At 48.5% G+C, this 18,934-nt stretch overlaps 12 non-coding genes across 12 annotated transcripts; all 12 read left to right on the top strand.

Moving 5' to 3' along the window:
• Positions 1-3,979: 3,979 nt before the first annotated feature.
• On the top strand, positions 3,980-4,052 carry Trnam-cau (transfer RNA methionine (anticodon CAU)). Its single transcript has one exon. It is a non-coding gene; the product is annotated as a tRNA-Met (tRNA).
• Positions 4,053-4,722: 670 nt separating this feature from the next.
• Trnak-uuu (transfer RNA lysine (anticodon UUU)) lies at positions 4,723-4,795 on the top strand. Its single transcript has one exon. It is a non-coding gene; the product is annotated as a tRNA-Lys (tRNA).
• Positions 4,796-4,939: 144 nt separating this feature from the next.
• On the top strand, positions 4,940-5,021 carry Trnas-aga (transfer RNA serine (anticodon AGA)). The gene has a single exon. It is a non-coding gene; the product is annotated as a tRNA-Ser (tRNA).
• A 1,436-nt stretch (positions 5,022-6,457) lies between these two features.
• Trnam-cau (transfer RNA methionine (anticodon CAU)) lies at positions 6,458-6,530 on the top strand. The gene has a single exon. It is a non-coding gene; the product is annotated as a tRNA-Met (tRNA).
• Positions 6,531-12,703: 6,173 nt separating this feature from the next.
• On the top strand, positions 12,704-12,776 carry Trnak-uuu (transfer RNA lysine (anticodon UUU)). Its single transcript has one exon. It is a non-coding gene; the product is annotated as a tRNA-Lys (tRNA).
• Positions 12,777-12,920: 144 nt separating this feature from the next.
• On the top strand, positions 12,921-13,002 carry Trnas-aga (transfer RNA serine (anticodon AGA)). The gene has a single exon. It is a non-coding gene; the product is annotated as a tRNA-Ser (tRNA).
• A 1,436-nt stretch (positions 13,003-14,438) lies between these two features.
• Positions 14,439-14,511, top strand: Trnam-cau (transfer RNA methionine (anticodon CAU)). Its single transcript has one exon. It is a non-coding gene; the product is annotated as a tRNA-Met (tRNA).
• Positions 14,512-15,181: 670 nt separating this feature from the next.
• Trnak-uuu (transfer RNA lysine (anticodon UUU)) lies at positions 15,182-15,254 on the top strand. Its single transcript has one exon. It is a non-coding gene; the product is annotated as a tRNA-Lys (tRNA).
• Positions 15,255-15,398: 144 nt separating this feature from the next.
• Trnas-aga (transfer RNA serine (anticodon AGA)) lies at positions 15,399-15,480 on the top strand. The gene has a single exon. It is a non-coding gene; the product is annotated as a tRNA-Ser (tRNA).
• Positions 15,481-16,916: 1,436 nt separating this feature from the next.
• Trnam-cau (transfer RNA methionine (anticodon CAU)) lies at positions 16,917-16,989 on the top strand. The gene has a single exon. It is a non-coding gene; the product is annotated as a tRNA-Met (tRNA).
• A 670-nt stretch (positions 16,990-17,659) lies between these two features.
• Positions 17,660-17,732, top strand: Trnak-uuu (transfer RNA lysine (anticodon UUU)). The gene has a single exon. It is a non-coding gene; the product is annotated as a tRNA-Lys (tRNA).
• Positions 17,733-17,876: 144 nt separating this feature from the next.
• Trnas-aga (transfer RNA serine (anticodon AGA)) lies at positions 17,877-17,958 on the top strand. Its single transcript has one exon. It is a non-coding gene; the product is annotated as a tRNA-Ser (tRNA).
• The last annotated feature ends 976 nt before the right edge of the window (positions 17,959-18,934 follow it).

Genomic DNA, 18,934 nt, shown 5'->3' with positions numbered 1-18,934 from the left:
AAACAAGGGTGCCCTCTGTCAATGGCACTTTACGCAATTTCCATAGATCCTTTGTTGCGTAATTTGCACAGTGCTTGCAGGGGAATACGGATTGGGGATGAGAAGCACGTTTGTCGCGCTTACGCCGATGACCTTGGCCTCTTGGTGTCCTCGGCCACAGACTTCGACACAATACGCGCAGTTCTCACCCAGTATGAACGTGCATCCGGCGCGAGCATCAATAACCGAAAGACGGTTTTTCTGCCCGTTTATGCGGCGACGCGGGGCTTCAAACGCCCGTGGTTTACAGTGAAACGGGAACACAAAATTTTGGGTGTTCGTTTTCAACCCAATCTGCTACAGACTGCGTCTTACAACTGGCGCATTGTCTTAAATGGCATACGAGCTATGGCTAGCCTGTGCGCGACTCGCACCCTCGCATTAACACAGCGGGTGCTTTTAATAAATGTTTTCTTGCTCAGCAAAGCTTGGTACCTCGCACAGTTATTTCAGGTACCCAAGAATTTGGGCAGAGCCATAACACAGGCAGTCTATTGGCTGTTGTGGCGGGGACATATTTTCAAGGTGGCTTACGACACATGTACTTTGCCGCGCGAACAGGGAGGACTCGGCCTTATTCATTTCGCAACGAAAGCCGCGGCGTTGCTCGTTCATCGGACGAGCGTCACCATTGAACAGGATCCGTCCGGCCCAACGGCTGTCTTGCTCAATATTCATCGTCCTCTGTCTGACGTGGCCCCTCTCGACCCGACTACAATACCGTTTCAGCTGCGGTATGTTCGAGAATACTACATTCAGAAAAGTTATCTCGCCGCCGACGTACTTGACCATCGAACGCGGACTGTGAAAGGTGTCTACCACGGACTAAGAGGACGGCCAGTCGGCAATAAGATGGAGGCGCGCTACCCGCGGTCTGCGTGGAGGACGGCGTGGGCTCACGTTCACGCTCCTTACCTGTCAGCGGAAGTCAGCAGCTTTTGGTACCAAGTGGTTAACAGAATTATCCCCACCAACGAAAAGCTGCGCCGCATCCATTTATCTCCGTCGAGCTTGTGTGAAGACTGTCGACAAGACGACACGTTAGAACATCGTTTCGTGTGCCTGAGGTCATTGTCGATCTGGAACCTTGCCGCCAGGATGCTCGCACTTATTAACCGGACCAGCGCTGCCAGTTTTTCAGCGGACACGGCTTTGATCCCAGACTTTAATCCGTATCCGCCTACGAAGCGTGCCGCTACCGCATGGATCGTGGCTCACACTGTGTTCTCCATCCTGCATTTAAGACTTACGGGTGACTATGCCTTTTTGGTTTATTTGGCTACGCAACATGACCTTACTAAAACCAGGAACGATTATCCTAAACTCTTTGCCAATTTCCTGCAAATTGCACTCGCATTTGCCCACGACAGACTGCTATAATACGGACTTCACTGCTGCAATCTTTATTTCCCTCAGTGCTCTGAACTGTTTTTGAGTGCGAAGTCATGGTCCTTGCAAATTGAATGCTACAGGAAGAGTGCCTATTGTACAAGGACTGCCATGTGGAAATTACGACGAATGTTCCCAATGTATTATCCTGTGTTCGTGTGTGTTTTGTGTTCGCTGTCGTTTAGTGTTTTTTTTTATGTTTTCTCTTTCTCTTATTTTTCCAACGTCTGATTCCTGCGTCATCGGCGTCCCATCACGAATGCGTTGCGCACGAAGCTGCCACGGAGTTATTTGGGTTTCAATAAAGGAGGACTTTCACTTAATTTTAATTTATTTTTAACACGTCGGGGAGAATTGTGTTTTCCTTTTCCTTAAACGACAGACAGTTTGTAAAGGCCGGGAGTGAACTTATTCCTTTGATAATGTGCGTCGATACCTTACCATTACATATATCTACTGGCCGCCACGAAGCTTTGGAACATAATATCATGGAACGCGTGAAGGGTGTACCGCCCCTATGGCTGAGAGGACTACTCAGGCAGTATTTGCTTTTTATTCCCTTTTTTTTTTCAACCTAAATTCTTTATTTTATCGATTTTCGGTGCGATGCGCCTGATACGCTGTCATACTTTTATTTTCTAATTTTTAATTTATGAAGTGTAGGCGCAAAGCAACTGATTCGCAGTCGTCATAATCATGAGCTTTCACTTCACGAGGACTTTATCTTTCTTCGATGCTTCGATTGCGGTCAATGAACACAAGAAATTTTCCACGTAGGAATTCAGGGTCTCCGATTTCATCACTTCAACTGGAAGGTGCAGGTCTTACACAGGACGTCGACGGCCACGGAACATGAACCGAGAAGTTTCCTCTTTTCAGACTACATGAAGAGTTAACAAATTCGTCTTCTAAGTTTGGAAGAAGCAGCGTATTTTTATTTATAGCTAAAGAAGCTCGCCGAAGAAGGCGTAATTGGAGAGCGCAAGGACGGGCTATAAGGGGAGTTGGGAGGCCCTATTTAAAAAAAAAAAAAAAAAAAAAAAAAAAAAAAAAAAAAAAAAAAAAAAAAAAAAAAAAAAAAAAAACTAAAAAAAAAGAAAAAAAAGACTGCGTTGGTTTTTTTTCTTTTTTTCTTTTGGAAGAAGGAGCAGAAAATATCCCGTTTTGGTACCTCGCCACACCTCACCTCTCACAGCCGTTTATAGTGCCTGTCGTTTACATAAGGGCGATTTCCAAGCGTAAGCTTTCGCGTCAGCCGAGCAAAGTCGGGACAAGTCGGGACATACTACAGGATGGTCTGGGTGGTGCAACGACGAAACAAAACCTTAATTTAAAAATCGAAAAAATGGGAAAAATAGGATGAAAAAGCAAAAAGAAGAATATAAAAAAGTCTTACCGACTGCGTCGGTTTTTTTTCTTTTTTTGTTTTGGAAGAAGGAGCAGAAAATATCCCGTTATGGTACCTCGCCACACCTCACCTCTCACAGCCGTTTATAGTGCCTGTCCTTTACATAAGGGCGATTTCCAAGCGTCAGCTTTCGCGTCAGCCGAGCAAAGTCGGGACAAGTCGGGACATACCACAGGATGGTCTGGGTGGTGCAACGACGAAAAAAAAACGTTAATTTAACAGCAGGAGCCCACATAATGACAGGGAAATATTAGCGCCACTTGCGGTGGCCGGGAATCGAACCCGAATCAACTGCTTGGCAGGAAACTATGCTCATAATTACAACACCACTGCAGTGCCACTGCTCGCAACGCCGCGCTGTGTCGGCTTCCCGCCCGCCGGCAGCGGCCCACGGCTATAGGAGCTGCAGGCGCATTACGAGGTAGGAGGGTGCATCCACACGCATTCGGGCAGCGCCTCCAAGCACGCTACGTCTTTGGGCAAGACTCGTCGCCGCTGACGCAAGGTTACTCACACGATAGTGATGAGCGGTCGTTTTAAGGCAGTGTAGTGGAGGACTCCGCGAGTTTAGCCCTTTTTTCGACGTCGCTGGGTGGCAATCCCACTTTCCCTGCCAACAGCTGCTCGTATTGCATGGGTAGCTTGTCGAGCATCTGTGGCTCAGTGGTTTTGTGTCGGTAGCGCAGTAGGTAGTGCCTAAGTCTCATAATCTTAAGGTATGCCGGCACGATAACTCAGCGTGTTCGGTCAGAGGATTATCTGCTCCCTCTAATGAAGGACTGAGTCAACGATGAACTTGAACGGGCGTCATCGGACGTCCGCCCCCCAACAACTGCAACGAACAAAATGAGAACAACAACAACAACAACAAAAGTGGTAGAATGCTCGGCCACCACGAGGGTGGCCCGGGTTCGATTCCCGGTGGATGCATTATTTTGCTCTTCTGGCTACAATGCTGCCACGCGGATTGCTCGCTTGAGATGCGTCAGCCCAGGACCTTATAGCTGTATAGCTGCGGCTGCAGTTTAATCTAGAGAGTCGGGACAGCACGTGTAGCAAGACAACAGATTGTTCAGAAAGCGCAAACTGTCTATCTCTAATATGTGAGGCTTAGCTAGTTTCCTGGTAGGTCGTCTCCCGCGTGCCTCGGTAGCGCAGTAGGCAGCGCGTAAGTCTCATAATCTTAAGGTCGTGAGTTCGATCCTCACCCGTGGCATTTAATTTTCTGTACATCATGGCTGCATTAACGGCGTTGCTGTTGCTAGGGAACGTACTTAACTGTCATCCGTTATCCACTCGAAGTGCACTCCTCAGCGTCAAAATGTTTACTTCCAATTATGACGACGTAACAAGTTTGATATTTCTCCTCCCCTGTTACAAGCAAAATGCGATGCACACAGCAATGGACAGTCAATTTTGAACTGTGCGCCATGCCGGTCTGTAGGCGCAGATATGATCGCAAGCAGAGAACAGCACTTAGTCCAGATTCAGCACAAAATACGAGAAGAGACGGAGTAAATCTCACTGTTGTCAAGCAAGTTCTGTGTGGTCTAGTGGCTAGGATACCTGGCTTTCACCCAGGAGGCCCGGGTTCGATTGCCGGTACCGGAACGGAACTGTTTGCGCACACAACGCTCTATGTTTTGGCCTTCGAACTGTCGTTGGTCGCCCTTCTTCCTTAGCTTCAACCGAACGTAATCGGGGAAAGCAGGCACGTGATGCAGTTACTGTCAGCACCGGAATAAAGGGAGAAGAGGCACTGGTCCGCTGTGGGCTGCTACCAGCGTCAGTGAGAAGTCGGTGAAGTCGCCAGTAGCGCCAGAAGCCTACACACACGTCCCAGTTAATCACGTTGCTTGAAGCAGCTCCAGCCGCAACAAGCCAAAGCCCGAATAGCTCAGTCGGTAGAGCATTAGGCTTTTAACCTAAGGGTCCAGGGTTCAAGTCCCTGTCCGGGCGAAGATTTTAACGCTTCCGTAATGTCTCGTGTCATAGCGATAGTAGCCCTGCCGTAATCAGTGCACGGTTTTCGTTTCCTGTCAACATTCTGCGCAGACGCAATCGGTTATGTTTTTCACGTTTCGAGGGTTGCTTGTCCTACAAGCACTCGTGGCCGAGTGGTTAAGGCGTCTGACTAGAAATCAGATTCCCTCTGGGAGCGTAGGTTCGAGTCCTACCGACTGCGTTGGTTTTTTTCTTTTTTTGTTTTGGAAGAAGGAGCAGAAAATATCCCGTTTTGGTACCTCGCCACACCTCACCTCTCACAGCCGTTTATAGTGCCTGTCCTTTACATAAGGGCGATTTCCAAGCGTCAGCTTTCGCGTCAGCCGAGCAAAGTCGGGACAAGTCGGGACATACTACAGGATGGTCTGGGTGGTGCAACGACGAAACAAAACCTTAATTTAAAAATCGAAAAAAATGGGAAACATAGGATGAAAAAGCAAAAAGAAGAATATAAAAATGTCTTACCGACTGCGTCGGTTTTTTCTTTTTTTGTTTTGGCAGAAGGAGCAGAAAATATCGCGTTTTGGTACCCGCCACACCTCACCTCTCACAGCCGTCTATAGTGCCTGTCCTTTACATAAGGGCGATTTCCAAGCGTCAGCTTTCGCGTCAGCCGAGCAAAGTCGGGACAAGTCGGGACATACCACAGGATGGTCTGGGTGGTGCAACGACGAAAAAAAAACGTTAATTTAACAGCAGGAGCCCACATAATGACAGGGAAATATTAGCGCCACTTGCGGTGGCCGGGAATCGAACCCGAATCAACTGCTTGGCAGGAAACTATGCTCATAATTACAACACCACTGCAGTGCCACTGCTCGCAACGCCGCGCTGTGTCGGCTTCCCGCCCGCCGGCAGCGGCCCACGGCTATAGGAGCTGCAGGCGCATTACGAGGTAGGAGGGTGCATCCACACGCATTCGGGCAGCGCCTCCAAGCACGCTACGTCTTTGGGCAAGACTCGTCGCCGCTGACGCAAGGTTACTCACACGATAGTGATGAGCGGTCGTTTTAAGGCAGTGTAGTGGAGGACTCCGCGAGTTTAGCCCTTTTTTCGACGTCGCTGGGTGGCAATCCCACTTTCCCTGCCAACAGCTGCTCGTATTGCATGGGTAGCTTGTCGAGCATCTGTGGCTCAGTGGTTTTGTGTCGGTAGCGCAGTAGGTAGTGCCTAAGTCTCATAATCTTAAGGTATGCCGGCACGATAACTCAGCGTGTTCGGTCAGAGGATTATCTGCTCCCTCTAATGAAGGACTGAGTCAACGATGAACTTGAACGGGCGTCATCGGACGTCCGCCCCCCAACAACTGCAACGAACAAAATGAGAACAACAACAACAACAACAAAAGTGGTAGAATGCTCGGCCACCACGAGGGTGGCCCGGGTTCGATTCCCGGTGGATGCATTATTTTGCTCTTCTGGCTACAATGCTGCCACGCGGATTGCTCGCTTGAGATGCGTCAGCCCAGGACCTTATAGCTGTATAGCTGCGGCTGCAGTTTAATCTAGAGAGTCGGGACAGCACGTGTAGCAAGACAACAGATTGTTCAGAAAGCGCAAACTGTCTATCTCTAATATGTGAGGCTTAGCTAGTTTCCTGGTAGGTCGTCTCCCGCGTGCCTCGGTAGCGCAGTAGGCAGCGCGTAAGTCTCATAATCTTAAGGTCGTGAGTTCGATCCTCACCCGTGGCATTTAATTTTCTGTACATCATGGCTGCATTAACGGCGTTGCTGTTGCTAGGGAACGTACTTAACTGTCATCCGTTATCCACTCGAAGTGCACTCCTCAGCGTCAAAATGTTTACTTCCAATTATGACGACGTAACAAGTTTGATATTTCTCCTCCCCTGTTACAAGCAAAATGCGATGCACACAGCAATGGACAGTCAATTTTGAACTGTGCGCCATGCCGATCTGTAGGCGCAGATATGATCGCAAGCAGAGAACAGCACTTAGTCCAGATTCAGCACAAAATACGAGAAGAGACGGAGTAAATCTCACTGTTGTCAAGCAAGTTCTGTGTGGTCTAGTGGCAGTCTGCCTGCAGCGGCGGTGGCGAGCGGTTCGTCGTGCTGTGCTTCGCTCTGCGGCTGGCTTTGTTTACATCCGCTGTGTAAGTCTGTGCGTTTTCGCCGGCGCTTCGCAGTAGTTAGATATTCTGTCAACGTTCGAAAATGCAGTAATGGCTCAACTTAGTAGAAAGGACACTCTGAAATTTACCTTTGATCGACGTTTTGCTCGACCTAAATCTTTCGAAATTGAGGATTGGTTAGAGGAAGTTGTTCAAGTTCCGTTTGAAGATACTGTTGGTTTTCACTTGTCAATTGTGAGTAGTGTGATGTACTTGAAGCTGAAAAACCCTGAGTTATGCGAACGAGTTGTCAATAATACCGGTGGTAAGCTTAAGTTTAAACACAGTGATGGAAATATTGGCGAAGTTACAGTCGATCATGTGGGACTTGGTATTCGAACAATTCGAATTTTTGAGCTACCCTTTGAAGTTCCTACAGATGCGATCAATCTTGTTATTGCACCCTTTGGGAAGGTCCTCAGTAATTTTGCAGAAAAATGGTCCGGTGCTCACAAATATCAGGTTTTGAACGGTGTCAGGCAGTTGAAGGTGGACTTATTACGACATATTCCGTCTTACATTAACGTTTGCGGTTATCGAGGTATCGTCATTTATGATGGTCAACCACGAACGTGTGCAGCTTGCAATTCTCCAGGTCATATTCGTTCTGAATGTATTCAAAGACGTGTTGTGCAGCTGCCGACAGGTGAACCGGTGAAGTCCGCGGAGATGACTATTTTGTCCACCACTTACGCTTCGGTGGCTCGCGACCAACCGACCGACCAACTGCCCATGGATACCGAAGTAGACATTCGCCCCCAACCAACCCTTCCTCCAACGGCCGAGCAACTTGTTGACATTTCTGAGCGACAAGAGCAACACCTGAGTGTGAGTGACGTGGTTGATTCCGTAGCGCAGTCCCCGACTCTGTCAACAGAACAAAATTCCACCTCCTTAGAGACGCAGGTCAGGACTGTGACTGCTGAATGTCGTTCCCCACAACCCCACCATGAAATCTCGGATTCCGATGAGCGTTGTCCACCTGCTAAATCCCCGCGGAAGAACAAGAAACGCAGAATCGCCCGCCAGGGTGCGGAAGAGGCGGCGGCGTCGTTGCGGGGAAAGGTGCAGCAAATCATGGACAAAGTCAGTGCAAAATCACCAGAATCCTCCCGCCAACAGGCGCTAACTTCTGCACACCTGCGGGATGAAGATCGTGCAATCACGCTAACTGAGCCCTCTCGCGATGCTACCGGCCAGGTGTCTCCCATGTGCAGTGACGATGTTGATCATTGTTTAAAAGAACAACGACAACATCATCCTCTTGCGTCCAAGAACCCCAGCACTATAGACTGGGCGGCGGAACCAGAGGTCGAACACATGGACGCTGATGCAACTGATATTCCAGTCACTTCCCGATTTCCCGAACAGCCTTCTACGGCAATAGAACCGGCACATGATGATAAGTTACTGGATCCACGGCAGGCAAACAAAGAAGAGGACTCTGACTTCTTTTAAAACGGCGCCGATTCCTTCTTACTCTCGTAAGAGCGTGAATGACTGATCAGCAGGCGTATAAAATTGGTACATTAAATATAAATAAAATCCGCAGTTCCCTCAAACTCGACAACATCGTAGACCTCTTATACGCCGCCGACATTGATATCCTCTTGCTTCAGGAGGTCGCCGACATTGCTTTGGACCACATTCCCGGTTATAATGTGACGGCCAATCCGGGACACGGTTCCGATTTAGGCACCGCTATTCTCACGAAAGAAGGAATTATCGTCCAGAATGTAGAACGACTCATAAGTTGTAGGGGAATTGGCGTGACTATCAATAATGTTAGACTCCTAAATCTGTATGCACCATCCGGCTCAACTAATAGGCGACGCCGAGCGGACTTTTTCAAGGAAGAAATACTTCCGCTTTTTGCAACACAATATGACCACCTAATATTGGCAGGAGATTTTAACTGTGTACTTAACGCCAAAGATCAGACGCCGCATTTCAATAAATCGATTGAATTAGAACAGATCGTCAAGGATTTACGTTTAGTCGATACGTGGGAGCACAAGTTTGGTACAACACCCGGTTTTACTCACGTCACGAATCATTCAGCGAGTAGATTGGACCGCATTTACGTATCGGACACTCTCAGACAGCGAATTTTACAAACTGAGGTCTGGCCAACCAGTTTCTCCGACCATGCGGCTTATATTTGCACGCTGAATTTGGGGAAACAGGAAACCTACCGAGGCAAAGGACTATGGAAACTAAATGTTGCACATTTAGACGATCCTGAATGCAGAGAAGCCTTCACTCGAGCGTGGAATGAAAGTGAAGCCAAATTCAATACGTACGGCTCGGCATTGCAATGGTGGCTCGAATGCGCTAAACCGAAAATTCGTAAATCCATGATACAATATTCCCGGAATAAGAACTGGTGGTTTAAGAGAACGATGGAGTTTTATTATCAATGTCTTCGAGACTTATATACTCTTGATGCCACTGTGATTGACAACTACCCCCGCATTAAAAGACTGCAAGCAAAAATATTACTTTTGAAACGAAAACAGATGGAAGGTTACAAAATTAGAGGTCGGGTTTCGACTATGGCAAAAGGCGAACAGCCATCCATTTATCACCTGATACGTGAAACTAAACGAGCACGGACAAAGATCTTAACTGAACTACAATCCGAAGACGGCACGATTCTAACTCGGCAACACGATATCAGAGACGCCGTTCAAACTTATTACACTGACTTGATGTCCAATAAACCTACCGACGACGAAGCCCTTGCAGAGTTCCGGAGCAGCTTAACGCACAGGCTTAGCCCTGCGGATGTAGCCGAACTCGTCACCGATGTAACGGAAGATGAACTGGAAGATGTGGTGTTCCACAGTCCAAAAAACAAATCTCCCGGATGTGACGGTCTCCCGGTGGAACTTTATCAAGTCTTCTGGCCACAACTGAAGACAAAGCTGACGGTGCTCTGCAACGAACTTCTCAAACCGGACATGCCCATTCCTCCGCCATTCAGTGAAGGACTTGTGGTCTTACTCCCGAAACGGACGAGCAATAACACCGTCGCAACTTTGCGACCCATTACGTTGCTCAACAGCGACTACAAAATTTTTGCTCGCATTCTCGCAACGAGAATGAAAACTGTGATGCATACCGTCATTGGATCACATCAAACGAGTGTTGGAAAGGACAGAGCTATATATCAGACATTATCAGACTATCGAGATGTGATTTCTGTTGCGGACGCTTGCAAAATCCGATGTGCTATCGTAACTTTAGATTTCGCACAGGCTTTCGACAGAGTGAACCATCCTTACCTTTTCCAGATAATGCAGACTCTGGGTTTTCCTCCGCAGTTCATCAGCATCATACAGAAATTGTTACGGAATAGTACATCCAAACTTGTCGTTAACGGTCAGCCAAGTCGCGCCGTCCCGATAAACAGTTCTGTTAGGCAGGGCTGCCCTATGTCGATGGCGCTGTTTGCCATTGCGATCGAACCGCTGCTAGTCACCTTGACGGAACGTTTACAAGGACTCCACATACACGGGCAGAAGATAGTGTGCCGAGCTTACGCTGATGATGTTACCTTCCTAGCTATGAATGTCAATGAGGTCGAGAGGGGTCTCCAGATCATCTCACAATATGAAAAGGCATCTGGTGCGAAACTGCATTGGACGAAATCAGGGATCATGAACGTTGGGCAAGGCATAGGCGCGATCGGTCATGGCCAGCTTAAAGAGATCACTAGGATGACGTGTCTCGGTGTCGATTTTCGGAACACCATCCGCCACACCATTGCCGCCAATTATAAGCAATTGCTCAACAAAATTCGTGCTTGTGCGAAGTTACATAGCGTCAGGAAATTGGACGAGCTTCAAAAGGTTGAATTGGCCAATATTTATATCACTGCCAAAATCAATTATGTGGCTCAAGTTTTGCCCATCCCCACCGATATAGCCAAATGCATGCTGTCCGCGCTTGGACACTTTGTATGTCGTGGCCAGATCTTTAAAGTTCGATATGACACCTTGACACTCCCAACGCGAGATGGCGGACTCAGTCTCATCGATGTACACAAGAAAGCGAAAGCTCTTTATTTCTGCAAAACTTACAAGCTATGGAAACAGTCACCGACCAGTCTGACCGCTCTTGTCCTGAATGAAATCGCACCGACTGATCTTCAACCGCCAATTGATGTGCACCATATACCGACTGCGCTCTACCACTTCAAGAGTTTTCTCTTAGAGTATAGTTATGTCCATACAACAGTCTCTGAAAAGAATTTGACGACAGTTAAGGCAATCTACAACTCCTTTGTGGCAACTAAATCACGGAATGTTATCGAACAAAAATTTCCAAACTACAACTGGGACGCGACGTGGCAAAACATCCACAGCCCCTACTTACCTTCGCAAGTAAAGGCGACGTGGTACGCTGCCGTCAATAGAAAAATCCCGACGCAGTCCAGGCTTCATGCAATTCATTTGCAGGACTCGCCAATGTGTGTCACGTGTAATCTCATAGACAGCGAAGAACACCGTTTCGTCTGTGGTACCACGAAAGATATATGGGGTTACGCCCGACAGAAACTGTCGAGCATCAAGAGGACCTCACCATCTGCGATAACGCCAGCTGACTTTCTCAACCCTGATGCAATCCCATTTCCCAGGACAAAGCGGAATGCTGTCAACTGGATAATAGGTCACACAGTGCACTATATTTTTAGTACTGGCGATAAGAACAAAGACGATTTCGTTCTATACCTGACCCTGCAGCACAGCATGATCGCACGCGAACGTAACTACAAGGCGACCTTTGCCAACTTTTTAAGCAAGACCATTGTGTGATATGCGATTCGACACTCGACCCGTCAGCCTTGCCATGACGGGGAACGTAATATTTAAAGAACGCCCGAAACTATACCACGAGACATGAATGCATGTTTAACCTTCTTTCGAAGTAAGGCGAAACCGACTATTCGCTACATCATTGAGGAGCAGCAGAGGACAATAACAGACGAAAGATGTGAAGACAACACTAGAGAAAAAAACAAACACTTTTCGTTTTCTTATATTTTGCACCAACAAAGGAGAAGATCCCTTTTTAATCACTTATTTCTTATTTATTTATTTATTAATCCTAACCAGAAAAGGTACTTTAGTTCGACACTGCTTAACATAGTTGATAGTGTCATCATTTTTTTTTTTTTGCCGTTAACGCCTCACTCACCTAGAAGAAATGGATTGAGTTCTGGTGGAAGAATGGATCCCTTCTGGAAGATCCTCATAAAAAACAAAAAGAGGAAAAAAAAAAAAAAAAAAAGTGGTTCAAACAAAATTAAAAAAAAAAAAATAAAAAAAAAAAAAAAAAAAAAAAAAAAAAAAAGTGGTTAAGGCGTAAAAACAAAAAAAAAAAAAAAAAAAAAAAAGTGGCTAGGATACCTGGCTTTCACCCAGGAGGCCCGGGTTCGATTGCCGGTACCGGAACGGAACTGTTTGCGCACACAACGCTCTATGTTTTGGCCTTCGAACTGTCGTTGGTCGCCCTTCTTCCTTAGCTTCAACCGAACGTAATCGGGGAAAGCAGGCACGTGATGCAGTTACTGTCAGCACCGGAATAAAGGGAGAAGAGGCACTGGTCCGCTGTGGGCTGCTACCAGCGTCAGTGAGAAGTCGGTGAAGTCGCCAGTAGCGCCAGAAGCCTACACACACGTCCCAGTTAATCACGTTGCTTGAAGCAGCTCCAGCCGCAACAAGCCAAAGCCCGAATAGCTCAGTCGGTAGAGCATTAGGCTTTTAACCTAAGGGTCCAGGGTTCAAGTCCCTGTCCGGGCGAAGATTTTAACGCTTCCGTAATGTCTCGTGTCATAGCGATAGTAGCCCTGCCGTAATCAGTGCACGGTTTTCGTTTCCTGTCAACATTCTGCGCAGACGCAATCGGTTATGTTTTTCACGTTTCGAGGGTTGCTTGTCCTACAAGCACTCGTGGCCGAGTGGTTAAGGCGTCTGACTAGAAATCAGATTCCCTCTGGGAGCGTAGGTTCGAGTCCTACCGACTGCGTTGGTTTTTTTCTTTTTTTGTTTTGGAAGAAGGAGCAGAAAATATCCCGTTTTGGTACCTCGCCACACCTCACCTCTCACAGCCGTTTATAGTGCCTGTCGTTTACATAAGGGCGATTTCCAAGCGTCAGCTTTCGCGTCAGCCGAGCAAAGTCGGGACAAGTCGGGACATACTACAGGATGGTCTGGGTGGTGCAACGACGAAACAAAACCTTAATTTAAAAATCGAAAAAAATGGGAAACATAGGATGAAAAAGCAAAAAGAAGAATATAAAAATGTCTTACCGACTGCGTCGGTTTTTTCTTTTTTTGTTTTGGCAGAAGGAGCAGAAAATATCGCGTTTTGGTACCCGCCACACCTCACCTCTCACAGCCGTCTATAGTGCCTGTCCTTTACATAAGGGCGATTTCCAAGCGTCAGCTTTCGCGTCAGCCGAGCAAAGTCGGGACAAGTCGGGACATACCACAGGATGGTCTGGGTGGTGCAACGACGAAAAAAAAACGTTAATTTAACAGCAGGAGCCCACATAATGACAGGGAAATATTAGCGCCACTTGCGGTGGCCGGGAATCGAACCCGAATCAACTGCTTGGCAGGAAACTATGCTCATAATTACAACACCACTGCAGTGCCACTGCTCGCAACGCCGCGCTGTGTCGGCTTCCCGCCCGCCGGCAGCGGCCCACGGCTATAGGAGCTGCAGGCGCATTACGAGGTAGGAGGGTGCATCCACACGCATTCGGGCAGCGCCTCCAAGCACGCTACGTCTTTGGGCAAGACTCGTCGCCGCTGACGCAAGGTTACTCACACGATAGTGATGAGCGGTCGTTTTAAGGCAGTGTAGTGGAGGACTCCGCGAGTTTAGCCCTTTTTTCGACGTCGCTGGGTGGCAATCCCACTTTCCCTGCCAACAGCTGCTCGTATTGCATGGGTAGCTTGTCGAGCATCTGTGGCTCAGTGGTTTTGTGTCGGTAGCGCAGTAGGTAGTGCCTAAGTCTCATAATCTTAAGGTATGCCGGCACGATAACTCAGCGTGTTCGGTCAGAGGATTATCTGCTCCCTCTAATGAAGGACTGAGTCAACGATGAACTTGAACGGGCGTCATCGGACGTCCGCCCCCCAACAACTGCAACGAACAAAATGAGAACAACAACAACAACAACAAAAGTGGTAGAATGCTCGGCCACCACGAGGGTGGCCCGGGTTCGATTCCCGGTGGATGCATTATTTTGCTCTTCTGGCTACAATGCTGCCACGCGGATTGCTCGCTTGAGATGCGTCAGCCCAGGACCTTATAGCTGTATAGCTGCGGCTGCAGTTTAATCTAGAGAGTCGGGACAGCACGTGTAGCAAGACAACAGATTGTTCAGAAAGCGCAAACTGTCTATCTCTAATATGTGAGGCTTAGCTAGTTTCCTGGTAGGTCGTCTCCCGCGTGCCTCGGTAGCGCAGTAGGCAGCGCGTAAGTCTCATAATCTTAAGGTCGTGAGTTCGATCCTCACCCGTGGCATTTAATTTTCTGTACATCATGGCTGCATTAACGGCGTTGCTGTTGCTAGGGAACGTACTTAACTGTCATCCGTTATCCACTCGAAGTGCACTCCTCAGCGTCAAAATGTTTACTTCCAATTATGACGACGTAACAAGTTTGATATTTCTCCTCCCCTGTTACAAGCAAAATGCGATGCACACAGCAATGGACAGTCAATTTTGAACTGTGCGCCATGCCGGTCTGTAGGCGCAGATATGATCGCAAGCAGAGAACAGCACTTAGTCCAGATTCAGCACAAAATACGAGAAGAGACGGAGTAAATCTCACTGTTGTCAAGCAAGTTCTGTGTGGTCTAGTGGCTAGGATACCTGGCTTTCACCCAGGAGGCCCGGGTTCGATTGCCGGTACCGGAACGGAACTGTTTGCGCACACAACGCTCTATGTTTTGGCCTTCGAACTGTCGTTGGTCGCCCTTCTTCCTTAGCTTCAACCGAACGTAATCGGGGAAAGCAGGCACGTGATGCAGTTACTGTCAGCACCGGAATAAAGGGAGAAGAGGCACTGGTCCGCTGTGGGCTGCTACCAGCGTCAGTGAGAAGTCGGTGAAGTCGCCAGTAGCGCCAGAAGCCTACACACACGTCCCAGTTAATCACGTTGCTTGAAGCAGCTCCAGCCGCAACAAGCCAAAGCCCGAATAGCTCAGTCGGTAGAGCATTAGGCTTTTAACCTAAGGGTCCAGGGTTCAAGTCCCTGTCCGGGCGAAGATTTTAACGCTTCCGTAATGTCTCGTGTCATAGCGATAGTAGCCCTGCCGTAATCAGTGCACGGTTTTCGTTTCCTGTCAACATTCTGCGCAGACGCAATCGGTTATGTTTTTCACGTTTCGAGGGTTGCTTGTCCTACAAGCACTCGTGGCCGAGTGGTTAAGGCGTCTGACTAGAAATCAGATTCCCTCTGGGAGCGTAGGTTCGAGTCCTACCGACTGCGTTGGTTTTTTTCTTTTTTTGTTTTGGAAGAAGGAGCAGAAAATATCCCGTTTTGGTACCTCGCCACACCTCACCTCTCACAGCCGTTTATAGTGCCTGTCGTTTACATAAGGGCGATTTCCAAGCGTCAGCTTTCGCGTCAGCCGAGCAAAGTCGGGACAAGTCGGGACATACTACAGGATGGTCTGGGTGGTGCAACGACGAAACAAAACCTTAATTTAAAAATCGAAAAAAATGGGAAACATAGGATGAAAAAGCAAAAAGAAGAATATAAAAATGTCTTACCGACTGCGTCGGTTTTTTCTTTTTTTGTTTTGGCAGAAGGAGCAGAAAATATCGCGTTTTGGTACCCGCCACACCTCACCTCTCACAGCCGTCTATAGTGCCTGTCCTTTACATAAGGGCGATTTCCAAGCGTCAGCTTTCGCGTCAGCCGAGCAAAGTCGGGACAAGTCGGGACATACCACAGGATGGTCTGGGTGGTGCAACGACGAAAAAAAAACGTTAATTTAACAGCAGGAGCCCACATAATGACAGGGAAATATTAGCGCCACTTGCGGTGGCCGGGAATCGAACCCGAATCAACTGCTTGGCAGGAAACTATGCTCATAATTACAACACCACTGCAGTGCCACTGCTCGCAACGCCGCGCTGTGTCGGCTTCCCGCCCGCCGGCAGCGGCCCACGGCTATAGGAGCTGCAGGCGCATTACGAGGTAGGAGGGTGCATCCACACGCATTCGGGCAGCGCCTCCAAGCACGCTACGTCTTTGGGCAAGACTCGTCGCCGCTGACGCAAGGTTACTCACACGATAGTGATGAGCGGTCGTTTTAAGGCAGTGTAGTGGAGGACTCCGCGAGTTTAGCCCTTTTTTCGACGTCGCTGGGTGGCAATCCCACTTTCCCTGCCAACAGCTGCTCGTATTGCATGGGTAGCTTGTCGAGCATCTGTGGCTCAGTGGTTTTGTGTCGGTAGCGCAGTAGGTAGTGCCTAAGTCTCATAATCTTAAGGTATGCCGGCACGATAACTCAGCGTGTTCGGTCAGAGGATTATCTGCTCCCTCTAATGAAGGACTGAGTCAACGATGAACTTGAACGGGCGTCATCGGACGTCCGCCCCCCAACAACTGCAACGAACAAAATGAGAACAACAACAACAACAACAAAAGTGGTAGAATGCTCGGCCACCACGAGGGTGGCCCGGGTTCGATTCCCGGTGGATGCATTATTTTGCTCTTCTGGCTACAATGCTGCCACGCGGATTGCTCGCTTGAGATGCGTCAGCCCAGGACCTTATAGCTGTATAGCTGCGGCTGCAGTTTAATCTAGAGAGTCGGGACAGCACGTGTAGCAAGACAACAGATTGTTCAGAAAGCGCAAACTGTCTATCTCTAATATGTGAGGCTTAGCTAGTTTCCTGGTAGGTCGTCTCCCGCGTGCCTCGGTAGCGCAGTAGGCAGCGCGTAAGTCTCATAATCTTAAGGTCGTGAGTTCGATCCTCACCCGTGGCATTTAATTTTCTGTACATCATGGCTGCATTAACGGCGTTGCTGTTGCTAGGGAACATACTTAACTGTCATCCGTTATCCACTCGAAGTGCACTCCTCAGCGTCAAAATGTTTACTTCCAATTATGACGACGTAACAAGTTTGATATTTCTCCTCCCCTGTTACAAGCAAAATGCGATGCACACAGCAATGGACAGTCAATTTTGAACTGTGCGCCATGCCGGTCTGTAGGCGCAGATATGATCGCAAGCAGAGAACAGCACTTAGTCCAGATTCAGCACAAAATACGAGAAGAGACGGAGTAAATCTCACTGTTGTCAAGCAAGTTCTGTGTGGTCTAGTGGCTAGGATACCTGGCTTTCACCCAGGAGGCCCGGGTTCGATTGCCGGTACCGGAACGGAACTGTTTGCGCACACAACGCTCTATGTTTTGGCCTTCGAACTGTCGTTGGTCGCCCTTCTTCCTTAGCTTCAACCGAACGTAATCGGGGAAAGCAGGCACGTGATGCAGTTACTGTCAGCACCGGAATAAAGGGAGAAGAGGCACTGGTCCGCTGTGGGCTGCTACCAGCGTCAGTGAGAAGTCGGTGAAGTCGCCAGTAGCGCCAGAAGCCTACACACACGTCCCAGTTAATCACGTTGCTTGAAGCAGCTCCAGCCGCAACAAGCCAAAGCCCGAATAGCTCAGTCGGTAGAGCATTAGGCTTTTAACCTAAGGGTCCAGGGTTCAAGTCCCTGTCCGGGCGAAGATTTTAACGCTTCCGTAATGTCTCGTGTCATAGCGATAGTAGCCCTGCCGTAATCAGTGCACGGTTTTCGTTTCCTGTCAACATTCTGCGCAGACGCAATCGGTTATGTTTTTCACGTTTCGAGGGTTGCTTGTCCTACAAGCACTCGTGGCCGAGTGGTTAAGGCGTCTGACTAGAAATCAGATTCCCTCTGGGAGCGTAGGTTCGAGTCCTACCGACTGCGTTGGTTTTTTTCTTTTTTTGTTTTGGAAGAAGGAGCAGAAAATATCCCGTTTTGGTACCTCGCCACACCTCACCTCTCACAGCCGTTTATAGTGCCTGTCGTTTACATAAGGGCGATTTCCAAGCGTCAGCTTTCGCGTCAGCCGAGCAAAGTCGGGACAAGTCGGGACATACTACAGGATGGTCTGGGTGGTGCAACGACGAAACAAAACCTTAATTTAAAAATCGAAAAAAATGGGAAACATAGGATGAAAAAGCAAAAAGAAGAATATAAAAATGTCTTACCGACTGCGTCGGTTTTTTCTTTTTTTGTTTTGGCAGAAGGAGCAGAAAATATCGCGTTTTGGTACCCGCCACACCTCACCTCTCACAGCCGTCTATAGTGCCTGTCCTTTACATAAGGGCGATTTCCAAGCGTCAGCTTTCGCGTCAGCCGAGCAAAGTCGGGACAAGTCGGGACATACCACAGGATGGTCTGGGTGGTGCAACGACGAAAAAAAAACGTTAATTTAACAGCAGGAGCCCACATAATGACAGGGAAATATTAGCGCCACTTGCGGTGGCCGGGAATCGAACCCGAATCAACTGCTTGGCAGGAAACTATGCTCATAATTACAACACCACTGCAGTGCCACTGCTCGCAACGCCGCGCTGTGTCGGCTTCCCGCCCGCCGGCAGCGGCCCACGGCTATAGGAGCTGCAGGCGCATTACGAGGTAGGAGGGTGCATCCACACGCATTCGGGCAGCGCCTCCAAGCACGCTACGTCTTTGGGCAAGACTCGTCGCCGCTGACGCAAGGTTACTCACACGATAGTGATGAGCGGTCGTTTTAAGGCAGTGTAGTGGAGGACTCCGCGAGTTTAGCCCTTTTTTCGACGTCGCTGGGTGGCAATCCCACTTTCCCTGCCAACAGCTGCTCGTATTGCATGGGTAGCTTGTCGAGCATCTGTGGCTCAGTGGTTTTGTGTCGGTAGCG

The sequence above is a fragment of the Schistocerca gregaria genome, unplaced genomic scaffold (genome assembly GCF_023897955.1).
Source record: "Schistocerca gregaria isolate iqSchGreg1 unplaced genomic scaffold, iqSchGreg1.2 ptg000337l, whole genome shotgun sequence".
Lineage (NCBI taxonomy): Eukaryota > Metazoa > Arthropoda > Insecta > Orthoptera > Acrididae > Schistocerca > Schistocerca gregaria.
Note: the sequence above shows the minus strand (reverse complement) of the source record. Positions and strands in the feature narration are given on the sequence as shown.